General features: G+C 33.6%; 1 protein-coding gene across 1 annotated transcript in view; it reads right to left on the bottom strand.

Annotated features, from left to right (window-relative positions):
* The window catches only part of LOC129807444 (cAMP-specific 3',5'-cyclic phosphodiesterase), a 378,877-nt gene extending 364,042 nt beyond the window's left edge, over nucleotides 1-14,835 (bottom strand). The window contains exons 1-2 of the mRNA XM_055856714.1: nucleotides 14,477-14,835; nucleotides 1,468-1,632 (exon numbers count right to left, since the gene is read on the bottom strand). The gene's annotated coding sequence lies outside the window, so the exon portion shown is untranslated. The remainder of the gene's footprint in view (nucleotides 1-1,467; nucleotides 1,633-14,476) is intronic.
* Nucleotides 14,836-15,198: the final 363 nt, after the last annotated feature.

The raw sequence follows: 15,198 nt of genomic DNA, 5'->3' as shown, positions 1-15,198 counted from the left end.
GCTGATTAAATTCTCTATCAAACCCACAAAACAGATTGTTAGGGACAGTGATAGTTTTCGAGATATTTTTGATCAAAGTTGCTAAAAAGTTCGATTTTTCCATGTTTTCTGACATTTATGAGACTACAGCGCTCCTGGTGTCAGTTGTACGAACTTCATCTGTTCAGAGGTTTTATCGGGCATGTAAAGGACAACAAATTGTTCCAAAGTAAGAAATAAATCGGTTCATCAGAATCGGAGATATAGGCGCCAAAGTATCAAACACGGCAAAAACGGTTTTGCCTAGATTCCAGGCGCAAAATCCAAATAAAATCAAAATGATAAGTATTTTCGTAAATAATTTGACCCTAGCAATAGAAAAAATAGCATGAGAACCCAGGGACAAAAAAAGTTCAAAATTGTTGCACAGTGTTATTGATGTAAGAAATATACAATGTTAATAAAATGAACGACATTTTATAAATATAATCACTAAAATATATAAAAATGTGTTATTATCTACTTTTCTTACTTATTCGGGTTATAATATCTTGATTTTATTTTTTCGGAACAAAGAGAATATTATGGCGTGGAAAAATACAGAAAGTTGGCGCTGCCAAACCCAAATTAATGGAGAAATTATTCACAAAACGTTACAGTGCAACGATATTTGTCCAGAATAGGATTAAAAGGGCTGTATTCTATCAAAACATGCTGTAAAAATCTGAAAACTATAAGTTTTTTGAATGATGTAATGGGAAAAGCAATAAATTCATTCAATTTTGTTTTCTTTAATTTCTTAGCTGTCCCTTGAGAATTTCAAGTCGGGAATGAAATTTTGTTCACTAATATTGTATCCTCTGACGGAGAACAGTCATTGCATTAAACCTTCATACGCAATAAAAGTGCACGAGGCACAGAAAATGTGACTGAATTGTCAAAGATAAATTAATATTTATTCGAGTAAAATATTTGAGCAAGTCTTAAAGAAAAAATACAAAAGAAATGACAATTCTTCAGTCGATAGTTATAAGATTGGTATTACAGAGTGATTCTATTTTATTTAGTGATAATCGATACATTTTACCGTACCGGATGACGTGATTATGTCTAATATGAAAAATTGTTATATTTCGTATGTAAAAATTCCCCATTCAACCGATTATGGACCTCTTTTATATTGTTATATAGAAGAAATTTGTAAAGTCTTCGTCATCGTTTTCGTATAGATGTTAGACATCTCTACTCATTTATAGCGATAAATGCTCCTTGGGAATTTACTAAAATTTACAACGAAAAAGAGTAATAATTACATTGATATTCATAGAGTTAATTCAACTCTGCCATAGAGTTGGTTTAACTTTTTAGGTTTTTTCTTATAGTGTGTGGATTCAAGTAATCTTGAAAAAGAATAATATTCGTGAAAATTTTCATCCAATGTTTGTCGTTTAGCCAAAAATTATGAATTATAAGTGAAGTCAAACTTACCGAACGTTGGCCAAAGTGTGACGTCTGTTCTTGAGATAGCGACTGTGATACTTCTGTAGATCCCCGATAGATCCTTGTTCGGCCTGCATCTTGGGCAGTAGCAGTAAGGCCCCTGAGGTTCCTGCTGCCAACTGATCACTCTTGGCACCACTTGATGCTGTGTCGCTGGAAGTATAGTAGATGTGATTTCGTAAATCATTTGACTCTAGCAATAGAAAAAATAGCATGAGAACCCAGGGACAAAAAAAAAAGTTCAAAATTGTTGCACAGTGTTATCTAATGTACCTTATCAAGAGAAAAAATATTCCGCATTCATTATATTGAGAATTTCTCTGGAGCTTGAACTTTTTACAGATCACTGCAAACCTAATGGTATTTAGGTATTTAAAACATTTGCGAATCAGCTCAATTTTTTATCCTCATGTGGCTTAAAATCGAATTCAATCACATTCTAAGAATTGCAATAAGTGAAATCACAAGGGTCATTAGCATACCAGTCTTATCAATTCAAATTCTTTCAAAAAAAAAATATCAATCAACGTACAACCTAATCAAGATAAAGACTACAGGGAAGTATTAGGTGAGATTCTTAGCAATATCACCTATTTTCCATCTGTGATAATTTGCCAACAAGTATTGACATAATTGCAGTAGCTGTGATTGTTTGAAGAATCAGAGATAAAGGCACCAACACACTCTCCTGTGGGAAAATTGGACTGAAAAAAAATGAACATCGGTGTGTATCGGAATTTGTGCCCCTGTTCGGAGCGGCACATGCGACCAGCTTTTTGATGGGGGCGCCGAAGAAAGCTTCACACTCTCTCACGGGAGAGACCGTGAAGGCGCTTGCGCATCGAGCACGAGGAAGATTTCTCATGTCTCTTATGAAGGTGGTAGTAGGAAAGCTCAGAGAATCATAGAGAATGACACAGGCAATAACCAAATGTTTATCAGTCGTACACCCATTTTGCCAGTAAGCTATAACCACAAGAGTGGCTTCTTCCAGTCACGATGACGTCTATTTGAGAAGTGCTTCCAGGGGCTCGTGCGCACAGGCCCTAAGAAGTAGGCAGCCCAGATGGAGGACATCCCAAAGGACTAACTAAATCATCGACGTCATGGTTCTATAGCTCTCTCTCTTCTCTCACATTGAACCCTTTTGGTTTCCCGGGGGAGCCCGAAAGTACAGTTTTTTTTTTCTTCACACATCTCGAGGTTTGCGAGAAATCCCGCCTGGATATGGACAAATGAAGATAGGAAGCAAATGAAAAGTTCTGCTGATGCCCCTTTTTCGTTGAATTGGTGATAAAAGCTTACGCCACACTTAAACTCACTACGTCTGTACGTCTTTGGGGAAAATTCAATTGGAGCTCTGAAACTTTCATAAGACTTAACAAAGATGTTACTTTTTTTATGCCCTGGGAGAAAGCTTAGAGCTCCGTTGTGGCTAAATTCAATGAGCAAATGTCAGAGAAAAGCTTATAAATTTATGTTGGATTTTAAAATCTAGCAATTTATTTGCGTATTAATAAAATTTCATTTAAGCTCGTAAAACTAATAACTTGTTGTGAAAGCATATCAATTCAGAACATCCTATTTGTGGTTTAATAAAATTGAAGTGATTATAAAAAAAAATATATAATTATCTTAATAAATACAATTATTTAACCCATCATTAAGTACCTATCAATTGACGCAATCGAATAAATCGAATATCGCCGCAGTTTTAAATTGCATATTTATTTAAAATAATTAGTGTAAATTCAAAATAAATATTCAATGCGCACCAAGAGCAACCCTTACGAAGAGCTAGATCTCGTAACATGACCATAAAATTAAGTCCAAATCATTCATATAATACTTGAATTATCGCTTCATAACTGATTCAACGATTGAACGTCTCGCTCGGACTAAGCCGAGAATCCAAGACCTTTCAAATGAATGAACTGCCCAGCGAGCACCAAATGCTAAGCTTTTTCAAATCAGCTGAAAACATATATTTTTTCAGCTGAGCTCTGGTGACCTCGAAGTTACACTAGCGATCGCAGTGGCAATTAGTCAAAGTTATTCTTTTTCCCCAATCGAGTGAGAGACTTTAATGCACTTGGTTTTTGTCTTTGCTGAGTTGAGTAGAAGCTAAGGTTAACCTTTTCCATTATTACAATTTTATGATTCTTACAATAACCACATTTGACATTAAAAAATAAAGCAAAAAATTTAAAATTCACAAAAATTTTAAAAAATCATATTTATAATATATTTTGAATAATATGTATTCTTAAACCTTTTCCGACCAATAAATTTAATTTTTTTATCTAATTTTATCAAAAAATATTGTGAATTCATTTATAAAAAAATATACTACACCTAAATTAAAATTGCATTGCCAAGAATTCTTGTCCGCTGTGATTTTAGAAAATTAATAACCCAAGAAATTCTTGGGAATTCTCAAGATATTTTGATATTTAATGAATTCTAAATTCGAGAAATATTGAAAAAACTTCGGAACCTCATGGAAATACCAAGAAGATCAAGAACATGTAGAATTTAGAGCCTCTATAATTTTTATTTAATGGTATACACAGTCTACTCAAAATTATTTGAAATGATTTCCAACAAATTAGCATATTTTCCTGACTTTAAAGGTATTTAAAAACTCTCTTCTAAAAAATATAAATGCATATCTTTTTAATTTAAAAAATGAATCATCAAATTGAATAAATTTTTCATTTAAAAAAGAATACGTACAGTATTAAAAAAACGATAATTATTGGTTTGTTATTTTACCACGATAATAATAATAGTAGTTTTTTGCGTAAAAATACGCTTTAGAAAATTTATAATCGAAAATTTATAAATAGAAAAGTGCAGCATATACATTATGCATATGCATCGTGCACGGATCATACATTTATTTCACTTGTAAAATATAAAACATTTTATAACATAAAAAATATATATTTTCCGCATTTGCCGCAACAAACAAAAACGCTTTTATGTAAATTTTTCAACTTAAATTGTGATAAAACAATTATATTTTATTTTGTAGTATCCATAGAAATTTTTTTTTAGTATTTTTAAAAGGCATTATTGAACTCATTAACTCTTTCCGGACCGCAGCATATACTGTAAGCCAATTTCACTTTTTTTTTAAATCAAAAATATCTTTGCTCAGAAATTACAGTAGACTCTTTCTCAATCGGGAATATGGGGCAAAATGTCATCCGGTTTAGCGATAGAATTGAGCGTCAAAGCCTTTGTAAATTCCACAAAGGGCGCTCAATTATAAAGAATCACGATAAAATAGGAAGAACTACAGCGAATTTGAGCGAATTAGGTTCATAATTAAACGTGAAAATTGTCAACAAAATTCGTCGCCCGATTGAAAAAGATCCGATTGAGTGAGAGTCTACTGTAATTGAGGTCCTACAAAAAAATATTTTACATTTAGACATCCTTATAGTTTGTAATCATTCACAAGAATAGGATTTTTATCAGTTCTGAATAATTAAAAAAAAGCATTGTTTTCCACAAAGTATTCATATGCTGCTTTGTGTACTCAGAGTCCCAAAAGTGGCGAAAGAGTTAAGTGGGGGAGTCACAACTTTTAAATGGATTTTTTTAAATGCATCTGCAACTTTATTTACCATAAAAAAGTTAAAAAAGTAGAAAAATCCTGTTTCAAGATCAATTACAATAGTTGTGACCGACTGTGAGCATAATACATCAATGGCTGTTCCAGGAAAGACGCCAATATTTAATTGCGAAAATTGAGGAAAATATGCTTTTTGCAAAAGAAAAAACATATTTTTCATAAATAATGAATAATTTTATAACCCCCGACTGAATATTTGCTCAGAAAAAAATATTTTTTTTTCTCGGGAAAATAATGACGCAATTCACTAAAAAATGCAACATTTTTGGTCGGGAGTATGTTTAATACTCTTATTTGACCATTCTCTATAGGCAGCATACCGCAGCATAATTCCTATAATAATATAAGTAATAAAAATCGTGATTATAATATCCCCCAAGTTGATAAATAATTTCAGGGGAAATTCCAAGTCCATTTTGACATTTTGAGAGAAAAAGAAAAAAAATGAAAGAGAAAATTTGCTGCTAAATGCTTCCTGGCGCCATCTACCGGCAGTATTTAGTTCTGCCATCATCCACTGCGAGCGCTAAACAGTGCCATTTTTATGTATTTGCTTAGCACTTTTTGTTCGAGAGCTGCTGATTGGCCAGCAGACCGATTCAGCAAAAAAATGCTGAAAATCCTATTTTATTCTGCTAACTGTGCTAGCTGGGTGGGGCAAAAAGTCACAAATTGAAAAATTCAAAGTTCAATATCTTCCAAGGTAAAAAAGATAACGGCTCAAATTTTTTTTCTATAGATAGCCTCCATAGACCTTCTTCAATGTCGTAAGTTTCTCAAAAATTCGAACAAGGAATTTAGAAAATAAAAAATATCGAAATTTTTAGCCCTATTTTTGAAATATTTTCCTTGCAGAAAATAACAATTATTACCTACTTATTTTCCAAAATTAATGCACTATTGAATATTTTCTAAATAATTTGGATTTTTTGAATACGAATCCGCTATCTATTTTAGAATTTCACAAAAGTTCTTTTCTCCAGAAATCCTTTTATTAAAAGTGGCCACTTGGGGTAAAAAGTAACAAAAGGTATAGAGCAAAAAGTAACAAAAAAGCGAAGCAATTTCTGATGTCTCACGGCGAAAAGAAACGTCATTATCATGTCTTGCCGCTTGTTGTTTGTAGTAGTCAAACGATTTGCAGTCCTTTATGTGTTTTTTTTTTCTAAAATAGCTTGAAAAGCGCTTTTCTCGGATGGAACGTTGTGCCACCATTATTATTATTATTATTATGTGGTAGTTGGTAGATAGGATCGGTGAAGACTTTTCACCGATCCTATCGGCGTCCTATCTACCGATCGGTAAAGACTCTTCTCCGATCCTACCATATACTATGTCCGATCGCTAAAGACTCTTTATCGATCTTATCTACCATGTCCGATCAGTAAATTCTCTTCACCGATTCCAACTACCATCTGCAATGTCCGATCGCTAAAGACTCTTCATCGATCCTATCTACCATGTCCGATCAGTAAAGTCTCTTTACCGATCCTAACCACCATCTGCAATGTCCGATCGCTAAAGACTCTTCATCGATCCTATCTACTATCGGTAAAGGCTCTTCACTGATCCGATCTACCATATACCATATCAGAACGGTAAAGACTCTTCATCGATCCGATCTACCATCTACCATGTTTGATCGATCAAAATCAAATTAAGTGCTAGAATTACAGAAAAGCTTACAAACAGCAGGGCGGTAAAGTCATTCGCATCTACTGCAGTCACTGCAGTACAACACTTTAGCGGTCTAGTTTATAAGAAAGAGTGTGATTTATTATGAAGGATTATGTCATGAGCTACCTAGGATTATATCACACTCGGACAAACCGAGGTGGATCTCCAGAATCACAAAATTAGAGAGAAGAGAGAATTATCTCAGTCTCGGACACAAACTCAAGCTTTCGAGTGAAACATATCACTCATCCTAGTTGCAATTGAATATGTATTGCTCACAAGAATTATAGCTTTGAGATGAAAAAATGTTGTTCTTGTGGAAAATCACATATAAAATCTCAACGAAATATCAAAAAACAATTTTTCAAATTAAAAGCCAAATGAATTTAAGGGGGGAGTACCAATTAGGAAGTCAAAACTTAGCTGTTTTTCGTATCTTTTTGGAAGAAGGAACCGACCAAGCTTCTTGAAATTTTTGGTATCTGTTGATACATATCGTCGGTTGCGTCTACCTCTGTCGTATCTGCATTTTTTTTGTGTCAGCATTTCACGCAAGAGGGGTCGTCTGTATTGTACCTTGCACCGAATGCAGATACAATAGAGTCTCTCAAATCTGAATCTCTCAAATTCGAACGCCGTTTGGATTCAAAATGTTAATTGTGAGGTTATGTTAGAAAGTTCGTATTCTTGGTGAACGAAAATCATATTTATGTGCTTCTTCCTGAATGTTTACATACATTGTGGTCGTGTAAAATGAAAATGAAGTATGTTACCACTAAAACTTGCGAGAAAGTACTGGAATTTGATTCAAAGTACAATTTAATCTCACACAAATTTCGTTAGTTTTGAAAAAATCGTTCGAATTTGGGAGGTGAGAAATGTCAAAAATACCCCCCGAGCGTTCGAATTTAGGAGACTCTACTGTACAAAACAAATGCAGATACGACAGAGGTAGACGCAACCGACGATATGTAAAATACCTTTAATACAAAATACCTTTGTGTAAATACTGCGTAAATAATGTGTAAATTCCTTTTTTCGAAAAATAAATTTACAAATAGACACATTCACTTCTGGAGTGCAAAACAATACCTTTGCCATTCTCCAGTTCAATTGGCTCTCATCATTCATCTAAAATCGTGAGTCGTGACAGAACAATAAGGACTCAATTATCGATTTTGAGGGGGGCTACATGGAGAGAGCTATTTCGCCGTCAGAAGTGACCTTCCGAGAAGCTTTAACAAAAGCATAAAGAGTTAACAACTTTCATATCGACATGATGAAATCTACCTTGCATTGTGTCCTAGGCTGTAAGTAACAACAAGTGTGTGCCGGTGGTATGATGATGGTACAGTCGTCCAGGGATTTTCGGTGAGGGGACAGGAACTAGTTGATTTACTGCTTCGTTTCGCGCACTTTATTATTGCGTCACTAGCAGTCTTTCACCAACACTCTCATAACCAATTCATTTCACATACAACATCTTTCTTTTTGTGATAATACTATGTGTACATGTTCTTCAACGTACTCCCCAATGCGCTCATCTCCAAATAATAATACTCATGGGTAAACATCAGTGTTAAGAGAATGAATACAATGAACATAAAATATGTTAATAATTTAATTAGTCTTTTATTAACATTAACATCATTTTGAATATTCAAATTCTCATCAAGGCTACAACAGCAATTTCTTCTATCCCATTTCAGAAACCGACCTAATAGCCAGAAAAAAATAGTAAAGCTTGTGTGAAGGCGTTAAGAAATCCAATAAAGAAACATAAAATTACAGCATGATCTTCAAGAAATCTCACATTTCACTAAATTCTCTTACTGTATACTCTATAAGATTTCAAAAGCTTTGTAGAGAAGCATTTGAGTTCTTCACAAAAGCCATGGGTGGAATTTTGAGCAGATTCAAAGACAGTGTCTAATTACCAACTATCGCTTACTAAACTACTACAAATCATCCATTACGGTAACACCTCCTGTCGCCAAGTCGCATAATTGCCATGTAACCGAATCTCCGTACATTGTAGATAATTGCCTGTATCATTGTAATATTAACTTAGAATTCATACCAACAAAATATACATAAAGTTTTATTCAGTATATGCTCAACAGATGAAAGTCGTTGAGGGAACGCACATAGAATGCTTTCATTTATGGCATTAGAAACATATGCTCCCATTGCGAATAAATGGTATAATTTCAAACAGCGTCAGAATAGCGATGCACTCCAAATAATATTTCAAATAAAATTGTGTTCTCGAGTGCGATGAGCATAATAATAATAAAAAAATATTTGGTGAAATATCTATTTCAATTGCAATAGCAAATCAAACGGTACTAACAATAAACCTTGAAATTCATTGTTTAATGATGGTTAAAACTTTGCAAACTTAATGGTAGAATTCGTAAATGTTTTCCCATGTGAAACATAAAAATTATATAGTCAAAATTCTTTAACAAATTTTAAATAAAATAGATAATAAATAATAAGACACTCGTGTTTCCAACCCTATCGATCATATTTTCAATACGCAATTTTTTTTTTAAGAAATTTTTTACTGAATACTGTACTTTTAGAGCAATTGACTTAATATAGATTGAAAAAATTACTGCAATTGCTTGTTGTTTAGGAAATCCGGACCTTCAGGAACTGGGCTAAGCTTCTAGTCTAAAAACCGTTTAAGTCATAACCGTTATGGGATCTCAGTGGCGCAATAGGCAAGACCGTTGGCTCTTGGGCTGTGAGATCTCTGACTCGACACTCACAGCTGTGAGTTCGAGTCCCGCTCGGTGCAAGCAAGTGAATGTCGAGAAAGAAAACATTTTTGACTGTGATAAAACGTAATAAAATGCACCGCCTCTGCCCACAAACCTTCAGGAACACGGAAGAAGTATTCAATACGAGGAAGGCGTCCCTGGGCGATCTACGATCAGCAGATTCTTCCAACACGAGTCACCTTGTTATGATTACATTGCAATACCAAATAAAAGTGTTTCGATACGATTAATAATAATAATACCCGTTATGAAATTTAATTGATGAGTGATACATTTCCCTAAGGTGAATCGCTACTGCTTATAGCTCAAAAAGTTTAAGTTAAAAACAGCAGTTAAATGAAACACACACATTCTGCAGTGTACAGTGAATAGGGAGCACCCGCTAGTTGTGCATTTTGTTCCCGAAGCAAAGTCCTTTGTTTATTATTTCGCGATCACGACATTTGATTGACTCATAATTCCTTGCTATTTGCGGTATTGCATTTGATTCGAAGACTAAAAATAAACACCGTCTCTTTCAATCATTTCATAGGAATCCCGGAATATTTATAATATCTAATCAATTTAACATAATTTATACAAAATACCTTAAAGTATTATAGAACCTCGTCGATAATTTCCCAATTTTACGTTTTAAGATTCTAAAATGATTTTTTACCAACTACCAAATCTTGAAAAAGAAATCTGCTCTTTTAAAATGTATTTAAAATTCAAACTGAAAAATGTACATTGATTTTCAAACTGCTAAAAAATTAGAGGAAAGCTTTCAGGCTTCGCATACACTCTGGCTTCGGACAATTAATATTTTTTTTCCATAATCCGTTAATGAATTTGACCTGGCAATATAAATTAATAGAACTGTAGTCACACATTTTTTGGAAAAGTTAAGTCAGATTCATTAAAGTAATATGGAAAAAAAGTATGACATATTTAAAGCCAGGAAAGCCTTCCTCTATTCAATCTTTAAAAAACATCACCTTTAAAAATAAATCAAACTCTGCAAGAAAGCAGTGGAATATACTAATATTAGTTGATTAGCAGTTAGTCTTACCAATTCACGCTTTGATGTGCTCCAATTTTACATTACAAATATTTTACTGTTTTGCGATGTTTCGCGTCTTATACTGATTCTCATTTGGCGAGAATCATGAGAAAATGTAAATTTTATTCAAGTTCTTCAGCCTTTGCCGAATCATAAGCTATCAAGAAATATCTAACTATCTTAAGAAACTAATAAATATTCGTCGTATTTACTCTTAATGTGAAAATTTTAATCGATAAAAGTGGTCAGAACATAATCAAGTCAGTATAAGCAATCTTCTCGCTCAGGAATAACCTTCCCAATTGGCTCCGTTCAGTAATAACCTTTCGAAGAGATAAAGCCACTCCAAAGCCAAGCCAAACCTATTCGAAAACCTACCGAAAGCCTAAAGTCCAAGTTCATTTACCCGCTGCTTTAGCGCTGATTGTTCTGCCATTTCGAATTTCGATATTCTTGACACTTCAATCGTCAACAATGTCAAGAACAGTGTGCAAAAGTTTGCTGCAAAAAGTGAATTTTGTGTAGTTTTGTGGAATATCAGGATGACAGAACAATTTAATTGCAATTTTATTAAGATAAATGTCCATTTCATGAACTTACTCACTTTTGTGTAACTCGTCGGTTTAAACGTTCGAACTTCCAACGGTTTTTTAGGTAAGTTCTCTCTGATATACCTTCGAATCGGTAAAGGAAAAACCTCAACCGGAGAGAGTTCTCAAATCGGGAAGGTTATTACTGAACGAGAAGAATGTGTCTTAAAAATCTCTAATTTAGAATCAGCACTATTGTTTACGAAATCTAATTGAAGTCATTACATGCTTCCCTAAAATCGCTAAGATCTGAAATAAAATTGAAGCAGGAAGCTTATGTTTGAACAGAACCGCTACTGAATAGATAAAATAAAAATATTGAAATTTGTTGAAATATTACATTCGAATTAATGATGAACCTTGAGAAGGGTTGAAGTGCCATAAAGAAATGTTTAGTTTTTCTCAATATTAAGTTTCAAATGCGCTACACTTGTTTCAAGCCTACATCTATGGAATTATCTTCAATCTTACTTTATATTCATTCGTAGAGTTTCACTTTTACATCGTGCTTTGCATGATGTTTGTCAAGAAAGTAGTTCACAGTTTGCGTCACTGCATCTTCAAGCCACCCCATACAAATTCCACCCACACATCTCTTCGCTATTATTATTTTGTCTATATCATGATTTGCACATTTTCTTCTTCATAGCAGCGAGAATAAAGAAACAATCACTGAAAATGCCTGAATAAAAAATACATTACTTTTTGCTGATGCGAGGGAAAGTAAAGAGGAAAAATTGAATTTTCCATTATATACGACAAAGTTTAAGCAAGATTTTTATTTTTGTTTAGCATTCGTGTTCATACACAGGTAGCAAAATGCTAACTAGTCAAATTGTCTTTGTAAACATGTTGAAGTTATTCTCGAAAGTTAAACCACACTACAAATATCCCCTACGTCCCCTAGTTCTAATTCTCCATCAATAATTTCTCAGTTCATTTGGAATTGTCTTATGGTTGTCCTAGTAGTTTGACCAGAGCTCAGCCGCTTGCGGTTTACGAAAGAATTGAGTGTTAATTTACTCATAGGGGAAGGTGAGGTAGTTTAGATTCAGAGTAAATTTTTGATCGAGATAAATTTTGAATTGGTATTTGAGAATGCGTTACGAAAAGATAACAAACAGAACGAAATCAAAATCAGTACCTCAATCTCATGTTTCAGTTACTGCAAGCGTAAGCTCTGCTTGTCTCTTGCAGTTGTATATCCTGTCCAGAGCATTGGAAATACGGCATCAAACAAAAATATACTCAATATATCAAACAAAAAATACTTAAGTCCCGAGCTATAACGGGTCAAAGTTCGAATATTGACCGGCCTCTATCTCCGGTTCTAATTAACATTTTGTGCTAAATTTTGGGTTTTCGGTTTCGTCTCGATGAGTACTTTCAGATGGAAGTTCAAAAAGTCAGCACAGGCGGCGCTGCGATAGCGTCAAAGTTCATCAAAATTCATTTTTCTCAAAAACGCCAGTGTGCAAGTTAATAAAATTGTAGAGTGTTATAGTATAGTCTAGGACGTTTCCAAAATGGGGCGTAAGTGCGCTATGGTTATAATAGAACCGGGGACATGAGGGGTCAAAGCTCACGAAATTCAAATATCATATCTCTGGTTCTATTTGACTCATTTTTATGAGTGAGGGCTTAAACGAAAGATATCAAAAAATATCAAACATTTTTTTTAGAACATTTGAACTTCGTAGAACCAAGACCAGGAGCGCCACAATCGGAAAACCAATTTCAATATCACATAGGGGAAAGGCTCATAATTTTGTCCAGTTTCTTATTTTGGACACTTTGAGGATAAAATTGGACACTAAAAATAAATTGATTAAAATGATGGATTTTTATTCCAATATTTGATGAATAATTAATTCTATCTAAATATTTGTTCTTTTTGGAAGATTTTAACACTAAATACGTTAAATTTTGAATATGATTTCAGTTGAAATTGCTTTGTTGACAATTCAGTGTGAGCAATTGCTTACGAGAAATATGACAGAACTTCGTGTTTACTTCAGTCTTATTTAGCTGTGGTGAGGTACTAACAAAGTTTCTTCGCTTTTTTTGAGTGATATTATTGAATATTCATTGATTTTGAATTGATTTTTCCCATAATAATGCTTTGATACCAATAAGATTCCAATTTGACTGCTTCTACTCGACTAAGACACTTAAAATAGGGTTTTAAATAGAAATTCTCACAAAATACAACAATTCTTTGATATAGTTGAAGTTCATCAAATGAACGCTTGGGGCGCTTTGGTCGAATAAACGAGTTCAGAAACAAACTACCTCGATTATCTCGGCTTCTGATTAATCCATGAGATCAACTTCTACGGCAAAATTATAGTGAACATTCTGGTCTACATTTCACCCATATATCACTTTTCTCCCAGTTCATTCAAATCCTTGATATTTTGGTTTAAATACAAAATTTGTATAATTTCACGAATTTGATTCAAGATAACTGAATGGCGTCCCCGAAGTTCAGCTCTAAATCGAATTTGCATGCATTCCGATTTAGCTTACGTTAAGAATCTCACCTTCATAAGCCGGTTAGTTTTTGGAAATTTCCAAAACTTTTTGCTTATTACATTTCAACTAAATGGAAAGGTAAAAGAAAATGCATAAGCAATGTATTTTTCTCAATCAGATTCCAAAAAAAAGCACATGAAATCATTCATTCATTCATTTCATTTTCAACACATGAAATCAGCACATGAAATCTTCTTTCATTTTCTGAAAGTCCTTCCAAGTTTTTTAGTTGGATCATGTACAATAGCGACTTATAAAATTAATATTTGATCTATTGATTTACTAGGAGACAAAATGTAATTTCTTAAATATTGGTCGGGCAATTACCATTGTAATTTCTTGGTACAAGTCTAGCCTATGCACATTTGGCTGAAATAGCTTGGTGCATATTATTGTTAATAAATCTAATCTAATCCTTCCAAGTTTTCCATTTTATTTTTCCAGTTTTTCATTCACAAGAAATAGTTCTAATAAAATTATTCTCGGTCGAAAAATAGTTTTTTTTGTTTTCTTAAAAGTGAATAAAAAGTTTGGTACTTCATCTGTATTTTTAAAATTGTTTTTTGAAATAATTTAAAAATTTTTGTTATTTAATATAGCCGCACAGAATTGATATTAGTATTCGAAAGAAACATCGATAGATTTATTCAAATGCAACTTGGGCATTTTTAATTAAATTTTTGCTAAAGATTTTTATATAAAAAAAAGCAAAATCGCTTACCTTTCGAAGAAAACAAGTTGATGATGGACCTTTTTCGCTGTGTGGATGTGAAGAGGTCCAGTTCGGCCCCTGAAGAAGAAAAAGAAGATGGATCCATTTACCGATACGCGCGCCATCATCTACTTAGTGGTGGAAAAAGCAAACACAGGGGACGCGCAGATTCTTTCTCATTTTTCACTGATAAAACAAACTTTTCCATAAAAATTTCACATCCACACAAACACCCACATGTTACACTTCAAACATATGATAATTTTAAAACACTTTGAATAATAATTATGAACATTTTCTTGATTTTCACGCAGCACAAAAGTTCTCCTGTACTGCGTGAACGGCGTGAACAAAGTGGCGAGGTGGTCTACTGTTATTCACCATCCAAAATGGCAGAACAGGTTTTTGCTCACCATTTTCGACGAGTTGCCTGACAGGGTTGCCAACTTCAGTAAATTGCGCAACACACAGAGGGACCAGAGGGAGAAAGAGCACGAGGAGTTTCCTTTTTCCCTTTTTTCCCTTTGCTTTATTAAAAAAATAAATAAATCCAGTGAAATTAATTTTGTTTAAATTGTTTCAAAAATTGGTGAATTATAGTGTATTTAATAAAAAAAAATCATAGTAAAGTGTAATAAGGTAGGACGAAATCTTTAAGATTTACTTTTTCTTGGACACAGGAAGTGACGTCCGGTGGTCTTGATGATATGTTGCCCTCGCACGCGAAGTCC

This window comes from Phlebotomus papatasi, chromosome 3, assembly GCF_024763615.1.
Source record: "Phlebotomus papatasi isolate M1 chromosome 3, Ppap_2.1, whole genome shotgun sequence".
In the NCBI taxonomy this organism is placed as follows: domain Eukaryota; kingdom Metazoa; phylum Arthropoda; class Insecta; order Diptera; family Psychodidae; genus Phlebotomus; species Phlebotomus papatasi.
The sequence above is the reverse complement of the archived record's forward strand: the minus strand, read 5'-3'. Positions and strand labels throughout refer to the sequence as shown.